The sequence below is a fragment of the Lissotriton helveticus genome, chromosome 11, assembly GCF_964261635.1.
Source record: "Lissotriton helveticus chromosome 11, aLisHel1.1, whole genome shotgun sequence".
NCBI classification, from domain to species: Eukaryota; Metazoa; Chordata; class Amphibia; order Caudata; family Salamandridae; genus Lissotriton; species Lissotriton helveticus.
The window spans coordinates 939666030-939693598 of NC_136072.1; positions in this window are offsets into that span (position 1 = coordinate 939666030).

The window sequence follows — 27569 nt, forward strand, 5'->3', positions numbered from 1 at the left end:
ATTTGGAGCCCTACAGCCCCAAGAAATGCTCCAAATGGAATACCAATAGTTTATGTAGTGTATCGTTTGAGACTTTTGCACCTCTGAAAGAACAGCACAGACAGACCTTTCTCGTCCGAATGGATGTTAAAAACCCTGATATCTACCATTGTGTAGCAAATGTTAAAATTGCTAGTAGCAATGCGTGGATTTGGCAATGGTAGAGTAATTGCCTTTTTTAGTTGCACAGAGAGGAAGAGGTGAGAAAAAATAGATTTTAGAACCACGGGAGACCATAGGCTAGCACATCCGTACACCCCAATATCCATCTCCAGCTGTCTCCATTAGGGATTAAACACAAACTAATTCAAAATTCGTATTTCTGATAGAAAACTGAAAATGTGACATACTTACATTACTCTGCAGAACAACAGACACAACAGAGAAGACATAAGTGACAAATCTGCCAAATGTAAAACTAGACAGCCAGAACAATACACTAAGATGAAACTTTTGAGGGTCGCACAATTTTTTACTTCAGTGATTGCCCTGCAGAAGTAATACTGTGACTACAAAAATGCAATGTCTTCGTGTTTATGTTTGGCGAAATACTGGACAAAAGCATGAGGCCTACACCCTGCATGCATTCCCGCACTTCTCCTAATAAAAAGGTCATCCAAATATGTTCATACTGGACAGTAATGGAACTAAACCATGGCAATATCAAGTGAGTAGTTAGGGTGTAAGTTTCATAGAAATTTCCCATGAGGTTTGCTGCAGTATTTGGCCCTGCAGAAGGCAAGAGACCTAGCCAAAAATCAGAAATGTGTAAACTTGCACGAATCACACAGTTTTAGAGAGAAAGTCCTACGAACAGCAAACTAAAGCTAAGGTTGGAGTAAGTGCAGTTTTCCTTTATCGTGGCCTGTGTTGCTACCTATATTTTTCTGCACTTGTCAAACTAATGATGTATAAGGCTGGACTTAGAACCACAAGTCCTCCCTTCTTTCATAGAAATGTTTTCAATATGCATGGCTTGAGTATGTGTCCCATGATGAGTTTTGCGTGATGCAGAAAACCCTACCACCTCAGACTTTTTAGGTGTGGCTTAACAGTGGAGCTGTCTTTTTATACCTATTGTTACCAATACTTTAAAATAAACATAGTGAGCTTTGGCTGCACCCAGAGTATTACTCTGTCACATCATGCTGTTGACTTTCTAATGTATGTTGGATCTGCCCTCTCTGAAGGGGCAGACTCAAACCTTTTGCCTTCACCCCTCCTGTTTTGAGCTATAAGGACATAACAAGCTCCGGAGACCTGTCCTGTATCTGCTTAGCTGCCCAGAATCAACTGGACCTGTGTGTGCCTTGCTGCTGTCCTCTGATAGAGTACGCCCTGATCCCCAAAGGTGCTCCCCAGGTCCTGGACCATTGGCTGGCATCAGAGTGTACAACTGCTAGCCCAAAGCAGGTTCCCTAAGAACAGACGTAGGCAAATGCAGTTCGTCCCAGTACGACACAGGACCTTGCATCTCAGTTCAAGTATAACCAGGTTCAATGCCCCATGGGCCAAAATAACCTCATTTGGCGCTTTGCTCTTTTTGGTTCTATTTTTACCTAAGGCTTTAAAATTGCATAGCTCCAGTTCTACTGATTGAAGTTTTGTAATTCTGATATCATTATATTGATTACATTTTACTTTTTTCCCTAGATTGATGTGAGTTTTTCTTGTATTGTGTTTTCACTTTGTTACCCTTTGAGTGAGGACTATTTCATATATATATATATATATTACCTACTGGCGGTCGCCAGTAGGTATATATAGTTAGGATTTTTTCTCTATGGGTTTTTTGAAAATTCTATGTCTAATAACTTTGGCGTTTGTGGACGGAATCGGCTGAAATTTTCAGGAAAATGGCACATTTTGTTTCTGAGCAGCCCTTGAAAATTTGGGGGGGGTTCGTCCAGTGGGGGCCGAGAAAAAAGGGGGGTCCCAAAACGTGTTTTTAACATTGAGTTTTCCATAGGGCGGTTGGCCTCACTTTTAGCCCGAACGGCTGAATGGATTTGCACGAAACTTGGCAAAATTGTAGGGACTGGTAGCCCGATGTGCCTTTTGTAGGTCTCAATATATGTGCTCCAGTGGATTTTGAGAAATTAACATTTAAAAAAAGATATATATCTGTAACAGCGGACCGGTTAGCGCTCTGGTTCGCGGACTTTTCGCGCAACGGAGCTTTGTGAAGCGAAACTGATTGGTTCTCCGGCGTCTGTCAACATTCCAAACAGTCCGTAGCGGCCGCCATCTTGTCTCTCGGTAGGATCGAGAGACAAGAGGAGGTCAAAACAAAGGGGGAAATAACTATAAGGGGGCATAGTAGATCCTCGCTGACCCCCTAGGTTTGATGTGGAAAAAAAACAAAATAATAATAATCGAACGGCTGAATGGATTTGCACGAAACTTGGCAAAATATTAGGGACTGGTAGCCCGATGTGCCTTTGCTAGGTATCAATATATGTGCTCCAGTGGATTTTGAGAAATTAACGTTGAAAAAAAGATATATATCTGTAACAGCGCTCCGCTTCGCGTACTTTTCGCGTTACGGAGCTTTGCGAAGCTGATTGGTTCTCCGGCGTCTGTCAACATTCCAAACAGTCCGTAGCGGCCGCCATCTTGTCCCTCGGTAGGATTGAGAGACAAGAGGAGGCCAAAGCGAAGGGGGAAATGACCATAAGGGGGCATAGTAGATCCTTCCTGACCTCTTAGGTTTGATGTACCATTTTGCCAAGTTTGGTGTAATTCCGTTCAGCCATTCAGGCTGTAGACGTATGTAAATGTCCTATGGAAAATTGCATGGGGAAAACACATTTGAAAGTGTTGAAATTTAGAACCAATTAAAATGTTACTTTGGTTTTGTATTTGTGTGTGATGAAAGTTAATTGGTTATGTATATATGTCAAATGAGAGGAAACCACAGCCATTTTGTGATACTACTGTCTGAGGTACATTTGTGAGGAATTTTTGGTGGTGAATTTCTGGTGTTTGATTTACACAGTACTAACACTTCTGCTACTTTTAAAAAGGTGAGTTGTTAATTTGTAAGGGGAACTATGTTGTACACTTGAAGATAATTTGAAAAATGTTTTCTGTTATTTATTTGCAGTCCTTCTGTTATACTAAATACTTGATGAAGTTAGTTTTATATTATGTATTACTAAAAACGATAAATGAAAGTGATTATTTTTTTCTGCAATTTACAGCAAGCAATTTCAAAATAAAATGGCTCACAATGAAGAGACCGTGGCAATTTCTTTTGAATTGTCCACTACATTGATTGAAATTGAGAGCACCAATAATGAAATATTGTCACAAGGAGGACATGACTTGTATGATTCCATTAGATTGATTGAAATGGACAGCACCAAGAATGAAATATTGTCACAAGGAGATGACTTGAATGATTCCACTACATTGATTGAAATTGAGAGCACCAATAATGAAATATTGTCACAAGGAGGAGATGACTTGAATGATTCCACTACATTGATTGAAATTGAGAGCACCAATAATGAAATATTGTCACGAGGAGATGACTTGAATGATTCCACTACATTGATTGAAATGGACAGCACCAATAATGAAATATTGTCAGAAGGAGGAGATGACTTGAATGATTTTTTTGATCAATCTCTTGATGGCGAATTTATCGAGTGTTTGGAGACCATAGAGTTACAAGAATCATCATTGCAGACTTTTAATGAGGAGATTCCAGATGAGATGATTGAAGAGGAAATTACTGATGAGGACATGTTACTAGTTGTTTCAAATTTAGAAAATTCTGAAGAATAAATTTATATTTAGAAATCAAAAATTGTTTGAGACATTATTTATTTTTATTTTTAATTTATGAGGTTGTAGCGAAGTGATTGTAGTATAAAATGAGACTTATAGTATAGAGTGCAACATTTTTATGTTACATGGTAAGTTTACTCATATTTACTTCCCTTCTGCCACTATATTATCTCCAATGTGTATTTGACATGTCTTCTTCATCTCCGGCCTCCTTTCTCTCAGTGTGTGTCTCCGATGCATCTTATCGCTGGTATTTTGTGTAATTACAGAAGAGAGTAAAATAAAATAGTTCGGAACGTGAAAAGGGGGCAAAGTAGAGTACTCCTCACCCCCTAGGCCTTTTTAGGCGGTCCCAAAAGGATCAGTTTCTGCTTTCCTGAGAGATTATGGTATGAGTTCCATATACCACAATAACTTGCATTACAACATGCAAGATATCTATCTCCTATTACCAACTTTTGGAGATATTCGCGCTAAGCGCGAATATCTCCAAAAAGTAACACCTGCCCTGAGCAGTTCTTAGCCATGTTATCCAATGGGAGGTGGATAACATGGCTAAGAGTATTAGCTCGGTAATGCATGAATATCGCTGAGTTTTTAGCGATATTCATGCATTGCGGCCGTTTATTATCGCATTTGCGATAAACCTTGATAATAGTAAGGTTTATCTTCGATAATTTCTGACGATGCTTAGTGGTAAAAAATTGGTTGGTAAGCATCGTTAGCGATAAATATCGCTTAACTTTGGTAATATGCCCCAACGTCTGTTAACGTTCGATTCGAAGGAAATGAGGAAGTGTTGAAAAACATTGTCTGCGCCATCTTGCCTTTTTTGAAATGCCACACTTTTGTCGTGCACGGCAGCCATTTTAGATGTCTTGACCAGACCCACTCTCTGCACGCTGTCGATTCGTAGCATGGCTCCTCACCCTCGTAAGCATGTCCCCCAGGCACTGGTCACCACCGCTCTCTGTCTTATGCATGGGCAATAAACCTTCCCCCATCTGCGCTGCTCTTCCCTGAGAATCACACTCTGTGCCCGCCCGACACCTCCCTTTCGCCCTATTCACTACCGCACCCTCTGACACTCCTCTTCCTCTGTGTCCGAATGTCCAGGCCGGTCCTAGGCTATCAGCTAGCCCTGCAGATGTAGTTTATGGCCCCAGCTGTAAAGAATCACCCCTCTTCAAAGGAGTTATAGTAGATCAAGGCCCACACCCGATGTGATCCGTCACAGCACACGCGTTCCTACTATCTGAAAACCATCCTGTATTGTGATTGGGGAGGGGACCGAGCCTGAAGCGGAAGATTCCAGGAATGACTCTTTGTACATCAAAGTTTTTACAATTATGTGTCACATTAAAAATATATAGCACTCCAACAAAGTAGTAGGAATATAAAACTTTAATAACATATAAATATATACAACAAAACAAAAACAGTAAAAACATTTAAACAACGAAGAGACCGTGGCAATTTCTTTTTAATTATCCAATAGATTTATTGAAATTGACAGCACCAATAATGAAATATTCTTGTCAGTAGCGGTCTGTTGTGCGAATAGTTCCAAGGCAGCAGAACGCGCTGAAATCTAGATGGCACGAAAGTGATGTCTAGTAAGTTGCCGCCCAGCAAAAAACGGCGTGGGGCGCCGCGGGGGTGAGTGAGTCCAGTAGGCACCACAGCTATTCTTACCGGCATTGCAGAATTACTGCTGGGGACAATGCCTGTGCTGTAGCAGGGTCACAGCAGAAACAAAAAGGATTCTGTTGAAGATGTTGTTGGTTTTCAATTTGAAAACAGTTCTGGTGTCAACTGCTATGCTAATGTAGTGGTTAATGTTTTGTTTTCTCTAGAAAATGTAAAAGAGGGGGAGGCAGTCCAAAGTTCCGTTAAAAGGGCAAAGGAAAGGATCGGTGGTTTGAACTATCAGTCAAAAAGGGGAGGGGGTGCAATAATTTTTCCTACCGGGTCACACTGTGCTTTCACCGGAAGTGAGGTCTGCAGGATTGTAGTAATTCAAAGTGAGGCTGGCGCCAGCATGGGAGCGCCGACGTCCCGCGGATACAGTTTCGTCACTCCACGGGCGATCATGGCAGTCATTCCCCATCGGGGGTCGGAGACTCCCGCGGCTCCTCTAGAATCTTCAAGGTCGTGGAGGACTACGGTGGTGGAGTCAACCAGTGACCGGGCCATTTCTTTATGTTGGGCCCGCTCTTGCCAGGTCGACCGCCATTTTGAGAGTTCGGCAGCTACCGGCGATCGCGGGGTCACATGAGCGGACGGGCTCCACCCTGCCGGGCGAGACGTTGCAGCATGGCCACAGTGGAAGAACCGTTATCTAGGTCGTTCCGAAACTGTGCAGCACTGTAGTTGTTAGGATGCCACCGCCTGGAGCGCTGAGGGTGCAGCTGGGAAGCCTCCACCTGGGGAGGCGGGAGAGGCCTGTTCGCACCGTCTCTCCCTCCCAGTGCACCCCACGGCGTCTCGCTTGAGATTTGTTATGGCCGGACCAGGCGATGAGGACGAGGGGGGGGTCGGAGGCATGTGCAAGACATCCCCCTCCAGTGTTGTCGCAGCCATTATAAAAGAAAGAAGTGTCCCGTCCGTCTTCGGGCCGGGCTTCCGGTGGATGTCGGCCGGACGCCCCTGGCTCTGGCCCCATGAACGGGTTTCTTGGTTTATCGGCTGCAGCCGGATCCCGTCGGCCTCGGCCCCCCGACCGTTGGTGGTCGGACCGGAAGAGCATGTGGCGGGACTACCTGCAACTCTCAAGGGCCACCGCGGCCGGACTGGGAGAGAGAGGGGAGGGTCGAGGAGACATTCCCCCCCCCTGCAACTGTTCAGCGTTGTAAAGGCAATCCCCTGGCCGGGTCCCGCTGGTCTCGGCCTCTCCTCCGGCTACACCCTACGTTAGGATCTCCTGGCCGAGGCGTGGCAGCAGGACCTGCCTTATATGGGCTGCTCCCGGCTGGGCGTAGCCGGAACCCTGCCCCACCTTGGAAGTTTCCAGAGTGGGGGTGGATGTTCTACTGACTTGCATTTTCCCTAGTCTATCGATTTTTTTGGCGTGGCAGGCGGTGGGACAGCGAGGGGTGATTTGGTTTCTCTTACTGTTTTTCTGGTCTCTCACCACTGGCATATTTTAACGTTTTCTTGTTTCTAGGACATTAATAGGTTTTATCATTACGTTATGTTATCGTTTCTTTGTTCGTTGTTTAATAAAAGTTCATGTTCATCAGTGGCCTACTGATTTTCGTTTTCCTATTTTTTTCTTTCCAGGTTGTTTCATGGTAAAGTTTCTGTTAACAGGATACAGTGATCACTTCGTTATTATTGCATATGTCCTTTTCACTAGGGGTGCTCTCTGGTCGGGCCAGATGACGTATCTCTAGTAAATGGTCCGGGTGAAAAAGGTGCATCAATCAGTGGGGAGTAGATAGGCATGACAGATTACAACGGGGGAGAACGGTCCGCATTACGTACCCTTTCACTACTTGCAAATATTTTCCTACGTTTATTTGCAAACAGGGAATACCTCCAAAAAGAACTAATTCCCAAACAGTCAATGTTCGGACAATCAATCAATCAATGAGGAATGAAATAGGTACGACGTGTTAAAGGCTTGCGTTACCTACCCTTCACTATCTGCAAAGGGAGATAGAATATTCCTATTCTTCCTCGTTTGCAGGTAGAGAAGATCGTTAAGAGAATTAACTTCGAACAATTCAATGCTCGATTGAAACAATCAACAAGGGGTACTGTGAACACAAATGAACGCCGCTTATATACATACGCATTGCTATTTTCAACAGGTTGTTCCTAATGTTTCTATTTTAGCGAGGTCAAAAGAGATCCCATTAGTGGCCTACTGATTTTGCTCGATTCCTTTTGTTTTTTTACACGATTTTTCGCTATCTGCAAAGACTAAACAGAGTATTGCGACTCTGTGCTTGTTTGTAAATAGAGAATGAACCAAAGAGAACAATCAATCAAATGGAGAGAGAAGCAGGCACGACGGATTACAAAGGGGGAAAGGGCTGCGTTAACTACCCTTCACTATCTGCAAAGAGAGAGTACTCCTAATAGAAATGAGGGGTGGGGGGCAGCAATCAAAGCAGATCAGTGTGCATAAACACGAAAAAAAAAATTCTTACCACGTACTTGACATTCGACAGCTTATGATATTTGCTATTAAAAAACCATTGAAATTCACTGAAAAAACCATAGGTTATAGACCATATATAGTTAGGAATTAGCATTTACAAAACCTTGAAAATTCACTGAAAAAACCATAGGTTATAGACCATACATAGTTAGGAATTAGCATTTAAAAAACCTTATTTTACTCACACAAAACCATTGAAATTCCATATATAGTTAGTTGCACTAACTATATATTGCGCACCCGCAATCCACTGCTGATGATGTCACATATTACATCATTCATGACATGGTCAGTGACATCACTGATGACATCACTGATGACATCTCAAATGACATCACTGATGACATCACTGATGACAACATCCAGTGACTATGTTTCTGTAAAGTTAAAATATGTCTTACATATTGAAGAATGAGTGGATGTATAAGTGTCTGGACGAAGGATTTAGTAGGTGCATGACTGAATGTATGAGTGAGTGATTAAATGTGTCTCACTGAGTGCATGGGTTAGTGACTAAACTGTCTTAATTTGTGCATCATTATGTCTGTTGTTCTGTAAACTGCTGCATGTGTTGATCAGTAGCTATATGAGTAACTATATGGGTTATTGATTGATTGCCCAAGTATTTGCATGGGAGACTGAGTGTGTGTGTGGCTGGATGGGAGGTGTGTGACTCTGTACAGATCAATGTGTACTTGTATCAATGATTGTATAAGAGAGTAAGTATGTGTTAGTATATGGTTGAAAACGTAAGGTGCTCTATGTTTAACTGTATAGAGTAGAAAATGGAAGTGTGATTGATTCTTTACAGGACTGACTAGGTGTGTGAGTAACTCCATGGATGAGTGGCAGAGTGTGAGTGTCTGTATAGGTGTATGAGTGCATATGATTGTGTTGTAAACATGAGTGATTGTATGTATGAATGATTGTATGGGTGAATGAGTGAATGTGTGTGTAGACGTAGGAATCAGTGAGTACGTATGTAGTAACTAGTATTGGTGTGTCAATGGTTTCAAAAATTATACTCTGTTTTTAACACTGGGTGAAACAGAGGTTATATTAAAATGTGAGGAGATGCATTGTATTGTCACATGAATGATATCATCAGTGATGTGGTCATTGATGTCAAATGAGATGTCATCAGTGATGTCATCAGTGATGTCATTTGAGATGTCATCAGTGATGTCATCAGTGATGTCACTGACCATGTCATGAATGATGTAATATGTGACATCATCAGCAGTGGATTGCGGGTGCGCAATATATAGTTAGTGCAACTAACTATATATGGAATTTCAATGGTTTTGTGTGAGTAAAATAAGGTTTTTTAAATGCTAATTCCTAACTATATATGGTCTATAACCTATGGTTTTTTCAGCGAATATATATATATATATATATATATATATATATATATCCACGAAAACCTCCAGCAAAGCAGAAGGAAGGGGCCACAGGCAGGGAAATTCGAGAGAGGTTTTATTAATGATACAGCAGTTGTGGCATAATGCATTTCGGCGTGGTGTGCCTTCCTCAGATGCCGCTGACAAACTGCAGGTGAGTTTGACCCAGTTTAAATAGTTCTGCATGCTCTCAGGTAAGGAGCCGACGCCTCCCCCAACCATGTGACCATCCACCAAGCTGTAGCGAAGCTGGAAACTACAGCTCCCAGAAACCTTCATACCTGGGCCGGTGGGACGTGGGGGAATGAAGTTGAATCTTGCTGGAAAGTGCAGGCGTGGCAGTACTGGGCGCGCTGTGTGCAGTTAATTACACTCAGGAAACCTCTCAAGTCCCCGCACAACGTTCCAACCCAAGGGGAGCAGGTCCGACAGGTCGTGGGCTGAGTACAGTGACTCAAAATCCTCTGTGCAGTCACAGACCACCGTGTGGCGGCATCCCTGGCTTGTCTCACCCTCCAAAGGTGGGCTGTCACGTGTCAATACCTTGACCGAAGAAACGACTGCTTGCGCAGGAACCAGTAACAGTGGCAGCCAGCTTGTAGAACGGGGCCCCTTTAATGTGTCTCTGGCTGACACAACAATATCCACGAAAACCTCCAGCAAAGCAGAAGGAAGGGGCCACAGGCAGGGAAATTCGAGAGAGGTTTTATTAATGATACAGCAGTTGTGGCATAATGCATTTCGGCGTGGTGTGCCTTCCTCAGATGCCGCTGACAAACTGCAGGTGAGTTTGACCCAGTTTAAATAGTTCTGCATGCTCTCAGGTAAGGAGCCGACGCCTCCCCCAACCATGTGACCATCCACCAAGCTGTAGCGAAGCTGGAAACTACAGCTCCCAGAAACCTTCATACCTGGGCCGGTGGGACGTGGGGGAATGAAGTTGAATCTTGCTGGAAAGTGCAGGCGTGGCAGTACTGGGCGCGCTGTGTGCAGTTAATTACACTCAGGAAACCTCTCAAGTCCCCGCACAACGTTCCAACCCAAGGGGAGCAGGTCCGACAGGTCGTGGGCTGAGTACAGTGACTCAAAATCCTCTGTGCAGTCACAGACCACCGTGTGGCGGCATCCCTGGCTTGTCTCACCCTCCAAAGGTGGGCTGTCACGTGTCAATACCTTGACCGAAGAAACGACTGCTTGCGCAGGAACCAGTAACAGTGGCAGCCAGCTTGTAGAACGGGGCCCCTTTAATGTGTCTCTGGCTGACACAACAATATCCACGAAAACCTCCAGCAAAACAGAAGGAAGGGGCCACAGGCAGGGAAATTCGAGAGAGGTTTTATTAATGATACAGCAGTTGTGGCATAATGCATTTCGGCGTGGTGTGCCTTCCTCAGATGCCGCTGACAAACTGCAGGTGAGTTTGACCCAGTTTAAATAGTTCTGCATGCTCTCAGGTAAGGAGCCGACGCCTCCCCCAACCATGTGACCATCCACCAAGCTGTAGCGAAGCTGGAAACTACAGCTCCCAGAAACCTTCATACCTGGGCCGGTGGGACGTGGGGGAATGAAGTTGAATCTTGCTGGAAAGTGCAGGCGTGGCAGTACTGGGCGCGCTGTGTGCAGTTAATTACACTCAGGAAACCTCTCAAGTCCCCGCAGAACGTTCCAACCCAAGGGGAGCAGGTCCGACAGGTCGTGGGCTGAGTACAGTGACTCAAAATCCTCTGTGCAGTCACAGACCACCGTGTGGCGGCATCCCTGGCTTGTCTCACCCTCCAAAGGTGGGCTGTCACGTGTCAATACCTTGACCGAAGAAACGACTGCTTGCGCAGGAACCAGTAACAGTGGCAGCCAGCTTGTAGAACGGGCCCCTTTAATGTGTCTCTGGCTGACACAACAATATCCACGAAAACCTCCAGCAAAGCAGAAGGAAGGGGCCACAGGCAGGGAAATTCGAGAGAGGTTTTATTAATGATACAGCAGTTGTGGCATAATGCATTTCGGCGTGGTGTGCCTTCCTCAGATGCCGCTGACAAACTGCAGGTGAGTTTGACCCAGTTTAAATAGTTCTGCATGCTCTCAGGTAAGGAGCCGACGCCTCCCCCAACCATGTGACCATCCACCAAGCTGTAGCGAAGCTGGAAACTACAGCTCCCAGAAACCTTCATACCTGGGCCGGTGGGACGTGGGGGAATGAAGTTGAATCTTGCTGGAAAGTGCAGGCGTGGCAGTACTGGGCGCGCTGTGTGCAGTTAATTACACTCAGGAAACCTCTCAAGTCCCCGCACAACGTTCCAACCCAAGGGGAGCAGGTCCGACAGGTCGTGGGCTGAGTACAGTGACTCAAAATCCTCTGTGCAGTCACAGACCACCGTGTGGCGGCATCCCTGGCTTGTCTCACCCTCCAAAGGTGGGCTGTCACGTGTCAATACCTTGACCGAAGAAACGACTGCTTGCGCAGGAACCAGTAACAGTGGCAGCCAGCTTGTAGAACGGGGCCCCTTTAATGTGTCTCTGGCTGACACAACAATATCCACGAAAACCTCCAGCAAAGCAGAAGGAAGGGGCCACAGGCAGGGAAATTCGAGAGAGGTTTTATTAATGATACAGCAGTTGTGGCATAATGCATTTCGGCGTGGTGTGCCTTCCTCAGATGCCGCTGACAAACTGCAGGTGAGTTTGACCCAGTTTAAATAGTTCTGCATGCTCTCAGGTAAGGAGCCGACGCCTCCCCCAACCATGTGACCATCCACCAAGCTGTAGCGAAGCTGGAAACTACAGCTCCCAGAAACCTTCATACCTGGGCCGGTGGGACGTGGGGGAATGAAGTTGAATCTTGCTGGAAAGTGCAGGCGTGGCAGTACTGGGCGCGCTGTGTGCAGTTAATTACACTCAGGAAACCTCTCAAGTCCCCGCACAACGTTCCAACCCAAGGGGAGCAGGTCCGACAGGTCGTGGGCTGAGTACAGTGACTCAAAATCCTCTGTGCAGTCACAGACCACCGTGTGGCGGCATCCCTGGCTTGTCTCACCCTCCAAAGGTGGGCTGTCACGTGTCAATACCTTGACCGAAGAAACGACTGCTTGCGCAGGAACCAGTAACAGTGGCAGCCAGCTTGTAGAACGGGGCCCCTTTAATGTGTCTCTGGCTGACACAACAATATCCACGAAATCCTCCAGCAAAGCAGAAGGAAGGGGCCACAGGCAGGGAAATTCGAGAGAGGTTTATATATGTCGAAGCTCCACACTGTGTCCCCATGTTTCTGCCAACAAGACACGCAGCACTCTCGGGATCAAGAAAGCTTAGAACGCCAAACCTTATTCAAGCAAACGCGTTTCGGGAAAGACACCCTTCGTCAGTGTCATAGATAATGCATTTCGCAGCACCATTTTTAAAAGCACGAGAATAAGCGTACATGAACACAAACAAGGGACCAAGCCTCGTATTTTCATACGGGCGCCATCTTAGAGCAAGTTTGTCTAACATTGTAACAGAATGTACTGTATTATAAAAGGGGCATGTAACAATATTATTACACATACATCCCAAATATCAATCTCGCCGTGGATCGGCATTTGCAACACTCAAAGGTGTTGCTTTGTGTCCCAGCTCGTGAGTATATTTGTTTCAATCAAATTGTGCTATACATTGTGTTGAAGTGAAAAAGTTGCAATAATTCAATCTCACTTAATAATAAGTGTATCATCGAATTACATTCATATTCGTATATCGAATTGGACTAGTTACCTATGATTAAGAACCATAGTCCACTTGATTTAAATAAACCATAATCATAATCCTGCCGTGGATCGGCCATGGCAAATCCATCATTGCCCACATACAGAATCACTTCAATATTCTCTACTGTGTATTATGCACATATATTCTTCGCGCCCAATGAGATAATATATCTCCGAAAACACCACATCATCACCACCGATTTCATATTTTCAAATAGTACATTATTCAAAAAAGCAAAATTGTTTTTTTATGAAAAAACTCAAATCAGCAACAGCGACAGGCAATAGTTACATGTTGGCAAATTGAAGCTATAAAGTTCCATCCTAACCCAAATGTGCAGACATTTCTTCTCCAATATTAAAACCTCTCGGGGCCTTAGTTTCTAAGTCAACAATGTAACGTGACTCCAGTCTCCTAAGTTTCAGGAGTCGATTGCCCCCCCTAATGTGTTCTGGCACATGGTCTAGGCAAAAATATTGTAGGAGATCTCTGTTGCTCTGATGTTTTATAGCGAAATGGCGAGCAACAGGATAGGAGAAATCCTTGTTTGCAATCGCCCTCATATGTTCCAAAATTCGTAGCTTGACCGGATTTATTGTGCTGCCTACATATCTTACTTTGCACGGGCAACTCAAACAGTACACAGCAAAACTAGTATGGCAAGAGATAAACTTGTTCAGTTTTCTACCTCCCTTAACTCCTCGAACATCATAGGTCAAGACGCGTTTGCTAAAAGCAAACGCCTTGCAGCGCCCACAAGGAAAGAATCCTTTTGCATCTTTCAGTGTTCCCTTCTTTTTAATCACTGGATCTAAATGGCTATGGACCAATTGATCCTTTAAGGATCTAGCCTTTTTAAATGTGATCATGGGTGCTCTAGGGATGTCCATACCAAACCAATTATGTTGTCTGTTTTTAAAATATGCCAGTGTCTCTTTAGGATCATTTTCAATTTGTAGGAATTAGAGCAATATGGGGTAATGATACGAAACCTTCCACCCTCTTGTTCAGATCTCACCGTCTTCTCAAATAACATGTTTCTAGGTAAACGGCTAACTCGGTTCCGTGTATCCTTGAGGAGGTTAGGTTTATATCCTCTCTCAATAAATCTTGCGATACAAGCGTCAGCTGCCTTCTCAAAGTCGCTCTCAAGCGAACAATTGCGGTGAATTTGTAGGAGTTCCCCATAGGGGATACTGTTAATTAATCTCCTAGGGTGGCCGCTAGAGGCGTGTAAAACTCTGTTGCCCGCAGTTGGTTTTCTGTAGAGGGAGGTAACTATTCTCTTCTCCCTGAACTAAACCTTCAAATCTAAATAGTTCACCGTTTCCTTGCTGACCTCACCACTGAATCTAAGATTACAGTTGTTGATATTTAACAATGCAATATATTCTTTTGCCTCTGACATGGGACCATTCCAGATCAAGAATAGATCGTCTATGTATCTGTACCAGACAATTGCCTTTTCCGGCCAAAGTATGTTTTCCATGGCCCAGGCTACCTGCTCCTCCCACCAGCCCACGAAGAGATTCGCGTAGCTGGGGGCGAAGCAGGAGCCCATTGACGTACCAGATACTTGTCTGTAGATGTCATCCTGAAACAAGAAAATATTGTTTCGTAAACAGAATTCCAACAGTTCTAACAGCATTTGATTATGCAGTGCCAGATTTAATGTACGTTTCTTTAGAAAGTACTCTACAGCCCCAATGCCCTGTGAGTGGTCAATACATGTATAGAGGCTTGTTATGTCTAAAGTTATAAGACAATATGCAGAGTCCCATTCAACATGTTCAATCTTTTCAATGAAGTCAGAAGTATCTCTAACATAGGATTTGAGAGAAAGTACAAATTCAAACAAATAATGATCCAAAAATTTAAAAAGGTTCTCAGTCAAACCACCAATCGAGGAAATAATTGGTCTTCCGGGGGGATTGTCTCGATTTATGTGCACTTTTGGTAAGTGATAGAATGTGGGAAGAATAGGATCCATTGTTTTCAAAAAGAGGTACTCCTCCAAGTCTAACATTTGTTGATCTTGCCACTTCTTCAGTAGATGATGTAAATTCGATTGACTTTCTAAGTAAGTCTTTCTTGTACAGGGCTCGTAACAGTTTATCTCACTCAATTGACGCATAGCCTCCGCTATGTATTGGTCCCGGGATAAGATGACAATGTTGCCTCCCTTGTCCGAAGGCTTGCAAATGATTGACATATCCTCAGCCAAAGTTCTTACTGCCTCTCGTTGTTCTTTAGTGAGATTAAATGTCCCTTTTTTCGATTGTTCATCTCTTAAAATCATCAGATCCCTGATGACAGTCTCTGAAAATGTGTCAATGGCATCTATCGCTCCTGTAGGAATGAATTTAGACGCTAGTTTTAAACCACTACTCGGTGAGTCCTGTGGTATATCCAGTCTCATCAATCTTTGTCTCAGAGTATTCACCACCATAGGTGTTGATGTGGTATTTTCTTGCAGCATTTGATTATGCAGTGCCAGATTTAATGTACGTTTCTTTGGAAAGTATGTATGTATGTATGTATTGGTACTCTTTTATAGCGCATGTCTGTCACCCAACGGGTATCCTGGCGCTTTGACTAGAAGGAACCTGCTTCGCACCGTGCTGACTTATAAGAACTAACGTGGCCCAACCTTAGGAAAGAGATGTGTTTTAAATTTTTCTTAAAGGAATTGAGATCGTTCATGCTTCTCAGTCCTAGCGGAAGAGCGTTCCATAGCCTGGCTGCCGTAAAGCTGAAAGATCGGCCGCCCAGCCGCGATCTCAAAACTTTAGGCACCACAGCAAGGTAAGCAGAAGCCGAACGAAGGGATCTGGACGGAGTGTACCAATGGAACATATTCTGTAGTGGCACTGGGCCTTGTCCATGAAGGGCCCTGAATACAATACATAAAGATTTAAAATCGATCCGCTGAGGGACCGGTAACCAGTGAAGGTCCCTTAGTGCCTGGGATGAAGAATCAAGGCGGCGACGAGCAAGCGCTAATTTGGCTGCGAGATTCTGCACCCGTTGCAGTTTTCCTATCAAAGTAGATGGTGCTCCAAGAAATAGAGCATTACAGTAGTCCAAGCGACTTACAATAATGCTCCTCACCACCTCTGGCCTGCTGTCCATGGGAAGCATCGGAAGGACCTTTCTCAGCATACGAAGTAGTCCCATACAAGTACTCACTGTTTTATTAACGGCTGCATCCAGTTGGAGGTTAGACCCAAACATCACTCCCAGATTACGGACCGAGGTGGCAGACACAGTCGTGCTCTGGAAGGAAGGCGGCCAAAAGTCCGGCGGGAGAGGTCTTGGGACGCGATCAGTAGTGCAGTGTAAGACTTCTGTCTTAGAGCTGTTGAACTGCAGGGAATTCTGATTCAGCCAGTCCGCAGTTGCGAGCATACAACGGTGGAAGGTGTCTAACGCCACTGCTTCCTTGCCCTCAAGCGAGAAGACAAGTTGAGTGTCATCCGCGTAATTCGTCACCGCTATGCCGAAGGATCTAATCAACGCAACCAGGGGCCGCAGGTACAGGTTGAAAAGGATAGGGCTGATGGCCGACCCTTGTGGAACACCTTGCTCCACTCTTCTGATGTTAGATTTGAAAGGTGGCAATGACACTACCTGATGACGATTTCCAAGGTATGATGTCAGCCACTTCAGGGCATGGCCTGTCACCCCTACTTCCTCTAATCTTTTAATCAGAATTGCATGACTGACTGTGTCGAACGCGGCCGACATATCGAGCAGCACTAAAAAGGCTGCTCTTCCATGGTCGGCTCGCATCCTGAGATCGTCTAACACAGTCACCAGCGCTGATTCCGTCCCGTGGGCTGGTCTAAACCCGAATTGAACCTCATCCAAGCAGGACCCGGTCTCCAGGTACTTAGACAGATGTTTTGTAACCCACTTTTCCAGAATCTTTATTGGAAACGGGAGCAGGGAGATAGGTCGATAATTTGCTGGGCAAGCCGGGTCCAAGGTGTCCTTTTTAAGAAGAGGGGATACCACGGCTAATTTCCAGCAATCTGGAACCCGTGCTGAAACCAGGGACTGATCACAGATGGCAAACAGCGGGGGGAAAAGTTCTTCCCGGGAACAGCTTTCAGTGTTTATGTGGAAGCGGGTCTAAAGGTGATCCCGACGACACGCTGTGAGCCAAGGAACAGAATTCCTCAAAAGTTGGAGAAGGAAAACAGTCCAACCTGGCAAAGCTGGGGGTTATTTCTGTATTAGGCCCGGGATGCGTTTCGTTACATCCTTGAGGATTACCGCTGGATGTAACGCCAAGATTGTTCAAAATGGCTGCGATTTTGTCCTCAAAGGCCTGTGCCAGTGAGTCGGACAGAGACTGAGATGCGGAGATAGCATTGGCCGCGGTAGCAGGGCATGACAGGTCCTTCACAATCTTAAACAAGGTCTGTGATTTGTTTACTGCCACCCGCAAAGACTCTTCCAAAAACCTGGCCTTCGCACATTTGATCTGTGCTTTATAGATGGACAGGGCCTGTTTGTAGAGAGCCCGATCGGAGTCCAGGTAGTTCTTCCTCCAAGTACGCTCGGCCCGCTTACATTGGAGTTTAAGTTGAAGCAACTCCTCGGAAAACCATGGCATAGCCGGAGTAGGCCTGTTTCTGATTTTCCGTAAAGGGGCCAAGGAGTCTAGGGAGGACACGATCCGTTGGTTAAGCCTTTCGTAGCTCAAGTCTACGTTTTCCTCTAAGGTGAAACCCTCTGAGAGTAGTGAAGGTAGAGGGGACTGACTCAAGAGTTTTGACCATTGTCTGGTACTTTTAACCCCACCTGAATTCCTATTTCTCCCCTGCCCCACCTTGGGCGTAAGAGAGAAATGCACCAGCGCATGGTCCGTCCAGCACTGGGGCAGGATGTTCCGTACAGTTACGTACTCTGGATCTGCGAAAACTAGGTCCAGAATATGGCCCTTTAAGTGGGTATGGGTGAGGACCAGCTGCTGCAGCTGAATACTCAGGCAGGTCTGGGTCAGGTCTGTGAGCGCAGTCTCTCCAGAACCGCCTAACCAGAGATTGAAATCTCCCAGTACCATTAACCTTGAGTGCGAGGTGGATAAATCAAGGATTAGCTCAATCAGCCCTGTCACGGCCGAAAAAGGCCTAGATGGAGGTCTATAGCAGAGCAGACTGGTAAATAGAGCGCCCCCCTGCCCATTCAGGGAGAAGGCTAATAGTTCACAACCAGGAATGGTCTTTATGTCAATCAGGGATAGGTCTATTGATTCTCTGAAAATTAAGCCCAGTCCTCCCCCTCTAGCACCAATCCGAGGGATGTGCCTGATTTTATATCCAGAGGGGCAGGCCAAGCCCAGCTCCACTGCACAGTCCGTGCTTGTCCATGTCTCTGTCATGAGTAGAATATCTAACTCATGGCAGTCAATTATGAAGGCAATATCTCCGTGATGTGAACACAGCGACCTCACGTTTAGAAGGCCGCAGCTAAACGAGTCTGTCTGCTTCCCCGCTGCCACTGCTAGTCCTCTTAGCGATGAACTGGTGTTAATACATAGGAGTTCATCTCGAGTATAGGTGATAGTCCCCTGAGATGGTAGTCCCCTGAGATGGTAATCCAGGGGGACCGGCCCCTGGCGCGTCCGTTGCGCGAACGGGCGCAAACGGGCTTACCTCTGGCGCACCTCCGGCGCCCCTGCGGCGCACCCGCTGCGCGCCGTCGCTGCGCGCCTGTCTGGCAGCGTAAAAGCCAAGGCTAAGAAATCACGTGGGTCCTGGCAGGGCGAGTGGCTCTCCCTCACCCAAGATGGCGCTCCGTGAGGAAATCCTTCTCCCAAATCCAAGATGGCGCTCTGAAACCGGCGCGATGATTACAAGGTGCCCCCGAGTCCCTTCTACCCCACGAAGTGTGGGTGTGCAGGAATTAAATGCGGGTAAGAGCTCCCTGTAATTCCCTCTAAGCGGCGCAGGCAAAAGAAATGTAGAAAGAGCAGGCGCTCGGCGTAAAGCAAAGGAATAACAATTTTAAAATATTAAAATGCAAGAAGAGCGTTTTACACGCAGCTCGAATGCGGAAAGCTTGTAGTCTTCAGTACTCTACAGCCCCAATGCCCGGTGAGTGGTGAATACATGTATACAGGCTTGTTATGTCTAAGGTTATAAGACCATATTCAGAGTCCCATTCAACATGTTCAATCTTTTCGATGAAGTCAGAAGTATCTCTAACATAGGATTTGAGAGAAAGCACAAATTCAAACAAATAATGATCCAAAAATTTAGACAGGTTCTCAGTCAAACCACCAATCGAGGACATAATTGGTCTTCCGGGGGGATTGTCTCGATTTTTGTGCACTTTTGGTAAGTGATAGAATGTGGGAAGAATAGGATCCAATGTTTTCAAAAAGAGGTACTCCTCCAAGTCCAACATTTGTTTATCTTGCCACTTCTTCAGTAGATGATGTAAATTCGATTGACTTTCTAAGTAAGTCTTTCTTGTACAGGGCTCATAACAGTTTATCTCACTCAATTGACGCATAGCCTCCGCTATGTATTGGTCCCGGGATAAGATGACAATGTTGCCTCCCTTGTCCGAAGACTTGCAAATAATTGACATATCCTCAGCCAAAGTTCTTACTGCCTCTCGTTGTTCTTTAGTGAGATTAAATGTCCCTTTTTTCGATTGTTCATCTCTTAAAGTCATCAGATCCCTGATGACAGTCTCTGAAAATGTGTCAATGGCATCTATCGCTCCTGTAGGAACGAATTTAGACGCTAGTTTTAAACCACTACTCGGTGAGTCCTGTGGTATATCCAGTCTCATCAATCTTTGACTCAGAGTATTCACCACCATAGGTGTTGATGTGGTATTTTCTTGACTTTAAGAGATGAACAATCGAAAAAAGGGACATTTAATCTCACTAAAGAACAACGAGAGGCAGTAAGAACTTTGGCTGAGGATATGTCAATTATTTGCAAGCCTTCGGACAAGGGAGGCAACATTGTCATCTTATCCCGGGACCAATACATAGCGGAGGCTATGCGTCAATTGAGTGAGATAAACTGTTATGAGCCCTGTACAAGAAAGACTTACTTAGAAAGTCAATCGAATTTACATCATCTACTGAAGAAGTGGCAAGATAAACAAATGTTGGACTTGGAGGAGTACCTCTTTTTGAAAACAATGGATCCTATTCTTCCCACATTCTATCACTTACCAAAAGTGCACAAAAATCGGGACAATCCCCCCGGAAGACCTATTATGTCCTCGATTGGTGGTTTGACTGAGAACCTGTCTAAATTTTTGGATCAATATTTGTTTGAATTTGTACTTTCTCTCAAATCCTATGTTAGAGATGCTTCTGACTTCATCGAAAAGATTGAACATGTTGAATGGGACTCTGCATATTGTCTTATAACCTTAGACATAACAAGCCTGTATACATGTATTCACCACTCACAGGGCATTGGGGCTGTAGAGTACTTTCTAAAGAAACGTACATTAAATCTGGCACTGCATAATCAAATGCTGTTAGAACTGTTGGAATTCTGTTTACGAAACAATGTTTTCTTGTTTCAGGACGACATCTACAGACAAGTATCTGATACGGCAATGGGCTCCTGCTTTGCCCCCAGCTACGCGAATCTCTTCGTGGGCTGGTGAGAGGAGCAGGTAGCCTGGGCCATGGAAAACATACTTTGGACGGAAAAGGCAATTGTCTGGTACATATACATAGACGATCTGTTCTTGATCTGGAATGGTCCCATGTCAGAGGCAAAAGAATATATTGCATTGTTAAATATCAACGATTGTAATCTTAGATTCAGTGGTGAGGTCAGCAAGGAAACGGTGAACTATTTAGATTTGAAGGTTGAGGTCAGGGAGAAGAGAATAGTTACCTCCCTCTACAGAAAAACAACTGCGGGCAACAGTGTTTTACACGCCTCTAGCGGACACCCTAGGAGATTAATTAACAGTATCCCCCATGGGGCACTCCTACGAATTCGCCGCAATTGTTCGCTTGAGAGCGACTTTGAGAAGGCAGCTGATGCTTGTATCGCAAGATTTATTGAGAGAGGATATAAACCTAACCTCCTCAAGGATACACGGAACCGAGTTAGCCGTTTACCTAGAAACATGTTATTTGAGAAGAGGGTGAGATCTGAACAAGAAGGTGGAAGGTTTCGTATCATTACCCCATATTCCTCTAATTCCTACAAATTGAAAATGATCCTAAAGAGACACTGGCATATTTTAAAATCAGACAACATAATTGGTATGGACATCCCTAGAGCACCCATGAACACATTTAAAAAGGCTAGATCCTTAAAGGATCAATTGGTCCATAGCCATTTAGATCCAGTGATTAAAAAGAAGGGAACACTGAAAGATGCAAAAGGATTCTTTCCTTGTGGGCGCTGCAAGGCGTGTGCTTTTAGCAAACGTGTCTTGACCTATGATGTTCGAGGAGTTAAGGGAGGTAGAAAACTGAATAAGTTTATGTCTTGCCATACTAGTTTTGCTGTGTACTGTTTGAGTTGCCCGTGCAAAATAAGATATGTAGGCAGCACAATCAATCCGGTCAAGCTACGAATTTTGGAACATATGAGGGCGATTGCAAACAAGGATTTCTCCTATCCTGTTGCTCGCCATTTTGCTATAAAACATCAGAGCAACAGAGATCTCCTACAGTATTTTTGCCTAGACCATGTGCCAGAACACATTAGGGGGGGCAATCGACTCCTGAAACTTAGGAGACTGGAGTCACGTTACATTGTTGACTTAGAAACTAAGGCCCGAGAGGTTTTAATATTGGAGAAGAAATGTCTGCACATTTGGGTTAGGATGGAACTTTATAGCTTCAATTTGCCAACATGTAACTATTGCCTATCGCTGTTGCTGATTTGAGTTTTTTCGTAAAAAAACAATTTTGCTTTTTTGAATAATGTACTATTTGAAAATATGAAATCGGTGGTGATGATGTGGTGTTTTCGGAGATATATTATCTCATTGGGCGCGAAGAATATATGTGCATAATACACAGTAGAGAATATTGAAGTGATTCTGTATGTGGGCAATGATGGATTTGCCATGGCCGATCCACGGCAGGATTATGGTTTATTTAAATCAAGTGGACTATGGTTCTTAATCATAGGTAACTAGTCCAATTCGATATAGGAATATGAATGTAATTCAATGATACACTTATTATTAAGTGAGATTGAATTATTGCAACTTTTTCACTTCAACACAATGTATAGCACAATTTGATTGAAACAAATATACTCACGAACTGGGACACAAAGCAACACCTTTGAGTGTTGCAAATGCCGATCCACGGCGAGATTAATATATGGGATGTATGTGTAATAATATTGTTACATGCCCCTTTTATAATACAGTACATTCTGTTACTATGTTAGACAAACTTGCTCTAAGATGGCGCCCGTATGAAAATACGAGGCTTGGTCCCTTGTTTGTGTTCATGTACGCTTATTCTCGCGCTTTTAAAAATGGTGCCGCGAAATGCATTACCTATGACACTGACGAAAGGAGTCTTTTCCGAAACGCGGTTGCTTGAATAAAGTTTGGCGTTCTAAGCTTTCTTGATCCCGAGAGTGCTGCGTGTCTTCTTGGCAGAAACAAGGGGACACAGTGTGGAGCTTCGATATTGGCGCGGTGCACCGCCGCGCTGCAGCACCCGCCTTAGGAGAGTGACTCGCTGTTGGTGCAACACTGTAGCAATATATATATATATATATATATATATATATATATATATATATATATATATATATATATATATATATATATATATATATATATATATATATAAATAACTCTCCAAAGTGATCCTCTCGACTCCGAGCGCGCTATTGTGGGTGCTCTGCATGGGGGCCGGATCCTGGCCCGAATTTCAATTTTCTCTCATAATATATATATATATATATATCACTTTCCGTTTTGCCGAAGCATATTACAATCCTCTACGCGTTTCGGTATCACAGGATTGTGGCTAGAATTAGCTGTGATGAAATAAAGATTATACATCGCACCATACGGAATGGTGGATCATTATTTGTGAAAGCTGAGAGTGCGCGAGGAACTGCTTCGGCAAAACGGAAAGTGATTAATTGCAGCAGGCTCTGCTGCACTCAGAACGCACCACCACAGAGCGCTCGAGAGTCCTAAGACGGGGCCACGTTGGAATATATAGCGTGAGCAAGCCTTATCGGCGAAACGCGTCGCACTTTTTCATTCTGCTAAATAAATTTTGCAAACGAAGTCCGTGTGTCCTGGTCTACTTCGGAACTAACGAGGTATTTGGTGGTACATATTCAAGGCCAGTCGGTGGCCTATCCGGGACCGCGCCGCGACAGCCCAACGTGCACAAACCGGCACTGGAGGAGAGAAAATATATATATATATATATATATATATATATATATATATTACCTACTGGCGGTCGCCAGTAGGTATATATAGTTAGGATTTTTTCTCTATGGGATTTTTGAAAATTCTATGTCTAATAACTTTGGCGTTTGTGGACGGAATTGGCTGAAATTTTCAGGAAAATGGAACATTTTGTTTCTGAGCAGCAACTGAAAATTTGGGGGGGGTTTGTCAAGGGGGGGGCTGAGAAAAAATGGGGGTCCCAAAACGTGTTTTTCCCATGTTCATTTCCATAGGGCGGTTGGCCTCACTTTTAGCCCGAACGGCTGAATGGATTTCCACGAAACTTGGCAAAATTGTAGATATTGTTTGCCCGATGTGCCTTTGCTAGGTCTCAAGATATGTGCTCCTGTGAATTTTGAGTAAATTAGGTTTAAAAAAAGATATATATCTAGAGCCGCGCCCCGGTGCGCGTACCGGGGAGCGCTCCAGGCGCGCCACGCGACTTGCGCACGGCAAGCTGATTGGTTCTCGGGTGTCTGTAAACATTCGAAACAGTCCGCAGCGGCCGCCATCTTGTGTCTCGGTAGGATTGAGACACAAGAGGTGGCAAAAATCAAAGGGGGAAATGAGCAAAAGGGGGCAGGGTACACCCCCCTGACCCCCTAGTTTTGATGTGGGGGCCATAAAAGGGTCCCTCGGGTAAAAAAATAAATAAAAAAAAAAAAACGATTTTCGCAGGGGGAGCGCCAGGTACGCGCACCGGGGAGCGTACGGGGGAGCGTACCATGAAGATAAAAAATGACACTTTTAAAAAAAAAAAAAATAGCATTTTTTTATAAATTGGAGGTAGTTCTGAAAATAACTTTTTTTTGTTTTTGTTGTTTTACATTTTTTTAGACTTTTTAAAACGATTTTATATTTTTTTTGGATTTTTGTCAGGGGAAAAACAAAAACAGGGATTCCAAAACTGCTCAACAGGAGCAAAAAAATGTGAAAATTTAGGGACTGGCAGGGCAGCGGTGTTGCTGTTTCTTTATGGCAATGAGTTCAACACTCTGCTCCCCATAGCAGAGCAGTTCGTCACACTCCGTGCACAGAAATTTGATGCCTGCAAACACCGGCTGAATGTTAGGGACCATTCTTCCACGGGGTGGTCCCGAAGGTGTTGCTCCACCAGTGGAGGTGCTGCCGCCATCTGTGGGTAAATTCCGTGCCAGCTCTCTGACACTCTCCCTGGCAAAGTTGTTAGGGTGTCTTCTTTTCACATGCCTGATTAAATTAGCATTTCCAAAACTATATTTTTTCAGAGGATTGCCTCTGGATAAAGTACTACCACATATTTTGCAGGTTACTTTTGGAGCGTTGACTTTTTTTTGTCCTTCAGGGATGTCATAGAATTTCCAGATGAAATGTTTTTTTTTCTTCTGCTGAGGAGGGTCCTCATCTAAATATCCGTCGGAATCACTGCTGGATGACTCTCTTGCAGCCATTGCTGTAGATCAGAAAAGTAGGAAATGAACACAGTACACAGAACAGCTCTAGCTCTCTCCAAGTACAAAGCAATAGTGAGAGAAATGGGTGGGTTTCACACAATTTGGAAAAAAAGTTATGAACCAATGAAAAGTGTTATTTTAAAGTCACATGGTTTGACGCGCTTACGCTACGCGCCCCGGGGCGCGTCCCGGGGCGTGTTTTGTAAGCGCATCAGGGCGTTTACGTTGCGCGATCGTATGCGCTTCCGGGTGCGCTTACGCGGTGCGTCATAAGACGCATCGCGCGGCTACGCGATACGTGTCTTATGACGCAAGGCGTGGCGGCTACGCAATACGTCACGATGTTGTTTTCGTTCACGGCAATAGCGCTATCGGGACGCTCATCAGTACGCGCCCCGGGGCGCGCCGTAAGATTGCGCTTACCCGTGCGTTCACTGGTCCGCGCCCCGAGAGCGCACCAAAAAGAATAAAAAAAAAAAAAATGACATAATTATACAATATAAAATTCGATTTAAAATTTATTATTTTTAAAAACTATAAAAATTTGCTATTAAAAAACCTATGAAATTCACTGAAAAAACCATAGGTTATAGACCATATATAGTTAGGAATTAGCATTTACAAAACCTTGAAAATTCACTGAAAAAACCATAGGTTATAGACCATATATAGTTAGGAATTAGCATTTACAAAACCTTATTTTACTCACACAAAACCATTGAAATTCCATATATAGTTAGTTGCACTAACTATATATCGCGCACCTGCAATCCACTGCTGATGATGTCACATATTACATCATTCATGACATGGTCAGTGACATCACTGATGACATCACTGATGACATCTCAAATGACATCACTGATGACATCACTGATGACATCTCATTTGACATTACTGATCATATCACTGATAACATCATTCATGTGATGATACGATGAACCTCTTCAGACTCTAATATAACCTTAGATACACTCAGTGTAAACAGACACTCACAGACTGTCACTCATCCATGGAGTTACTCACACACCTAGTCAGTCATGCAAAGAATCAATCACACCTCCATTTCATCAACTATATAGTTATACACACCTTACTTATTTAAACATATAATAACACATATTTACTCTGTTATACAATCCCTGATACAAGTTCACAATGATCCATACAGCCACTCACACATTCACTGGCTCTTATGCACAGTTATTTATATATGTCAACTCTCACATGTACTGTGTTTTACATATGTACTTACTTTGACATGTAGCACTGAGATATCCATTCACTCACCAATACACTCATGCACACAGTCAACCGCCCATACAGCTGTTTCCACATGCACTTTTGAACCCATACATCTAGTGAATCAACTGCTCACACATCTATGCACAGAGTCATACACCTCCCAGACACCCACACACACACTCAGTCTCCCATACAAATACTTGGGCAACCAATCAATAACCCATATAGTTAGTCATATAGCTAATGATCAACACATGCATCAGATTACAGAACAACAGACACAATGATGCACAATTTAAAACAGTTTAGTCACTAACCCATGCACTCAGTGAGACACATTTAATCACTCACTTATACAGTCAGTCATGCACCTACTAAATCCTTCATCCAGACACTTATACATCCACTCATTCTTCAATATGTAAGACATATTTTAACTTTACAGAAACATACAGTCACTGGATGTTGTCATCAGTGATGTCATCAGTGATGTCATTTGAGATGTCATCAGTGATGTCATCAGTGATGTCACTGACCATGTCATGAATGATGTAATATGTGACATCATCAGCAGTGGATTGCGGGTGCGCGATATATAGTTAGTGCAACTAACTATATATGGAATTTCAATGGTTTTGTATGAGTAAAATAAGGTTTTGTAAATGCTAATTCCTAACTATATATGGTCTATAACCTATGGTTTTTTCAGTGAATATATATATATACACGAATATATATTCGTCAAAACCGGGACAGGCCATATTTATATCTTGATCATTATCAGGCATTGGTCCTACTTCTATGTCTGGCTTTCCCGGTTTTCATGTCATGAGTGATGTAATATGCGAGGTCGTAAGCAGTGCATTACGGAGGCGTTAGTTATAGATATCTTAGGTAACTATAACTGCTGAATTTCTATGGTTTTGTGTGTGTAAAATCTGAGCGTAACTATAATGTCCCTGTAAGCTTCGGCCTTTTCAGTGAAAAAAAATAAATATATATATATATGCAAGCTCCTTTTTCCTTATTTCTTCCAGAAAAGAGCACACACGGGGGCAGTTGCCATGAGTTTTATTTACAACGCAACAAACAGACGCGTTTCGGCTTGCATCTTTTTCAACATCGAAAAAGGCGCAAGTCGAAACGCCTCTGTTTGTTGCGTTGTATATAAAACTTGTTGCAACTGGCCCTGTGAGTGCTCTTTTCTGGATGAAATAAAGAAAAAGGAGCCTGCATTAATTTCATGGGTACACCCCCACGGCTAAAGCACCCGTCCAAGAGAGTGCTCAGAAAATGTGGTTG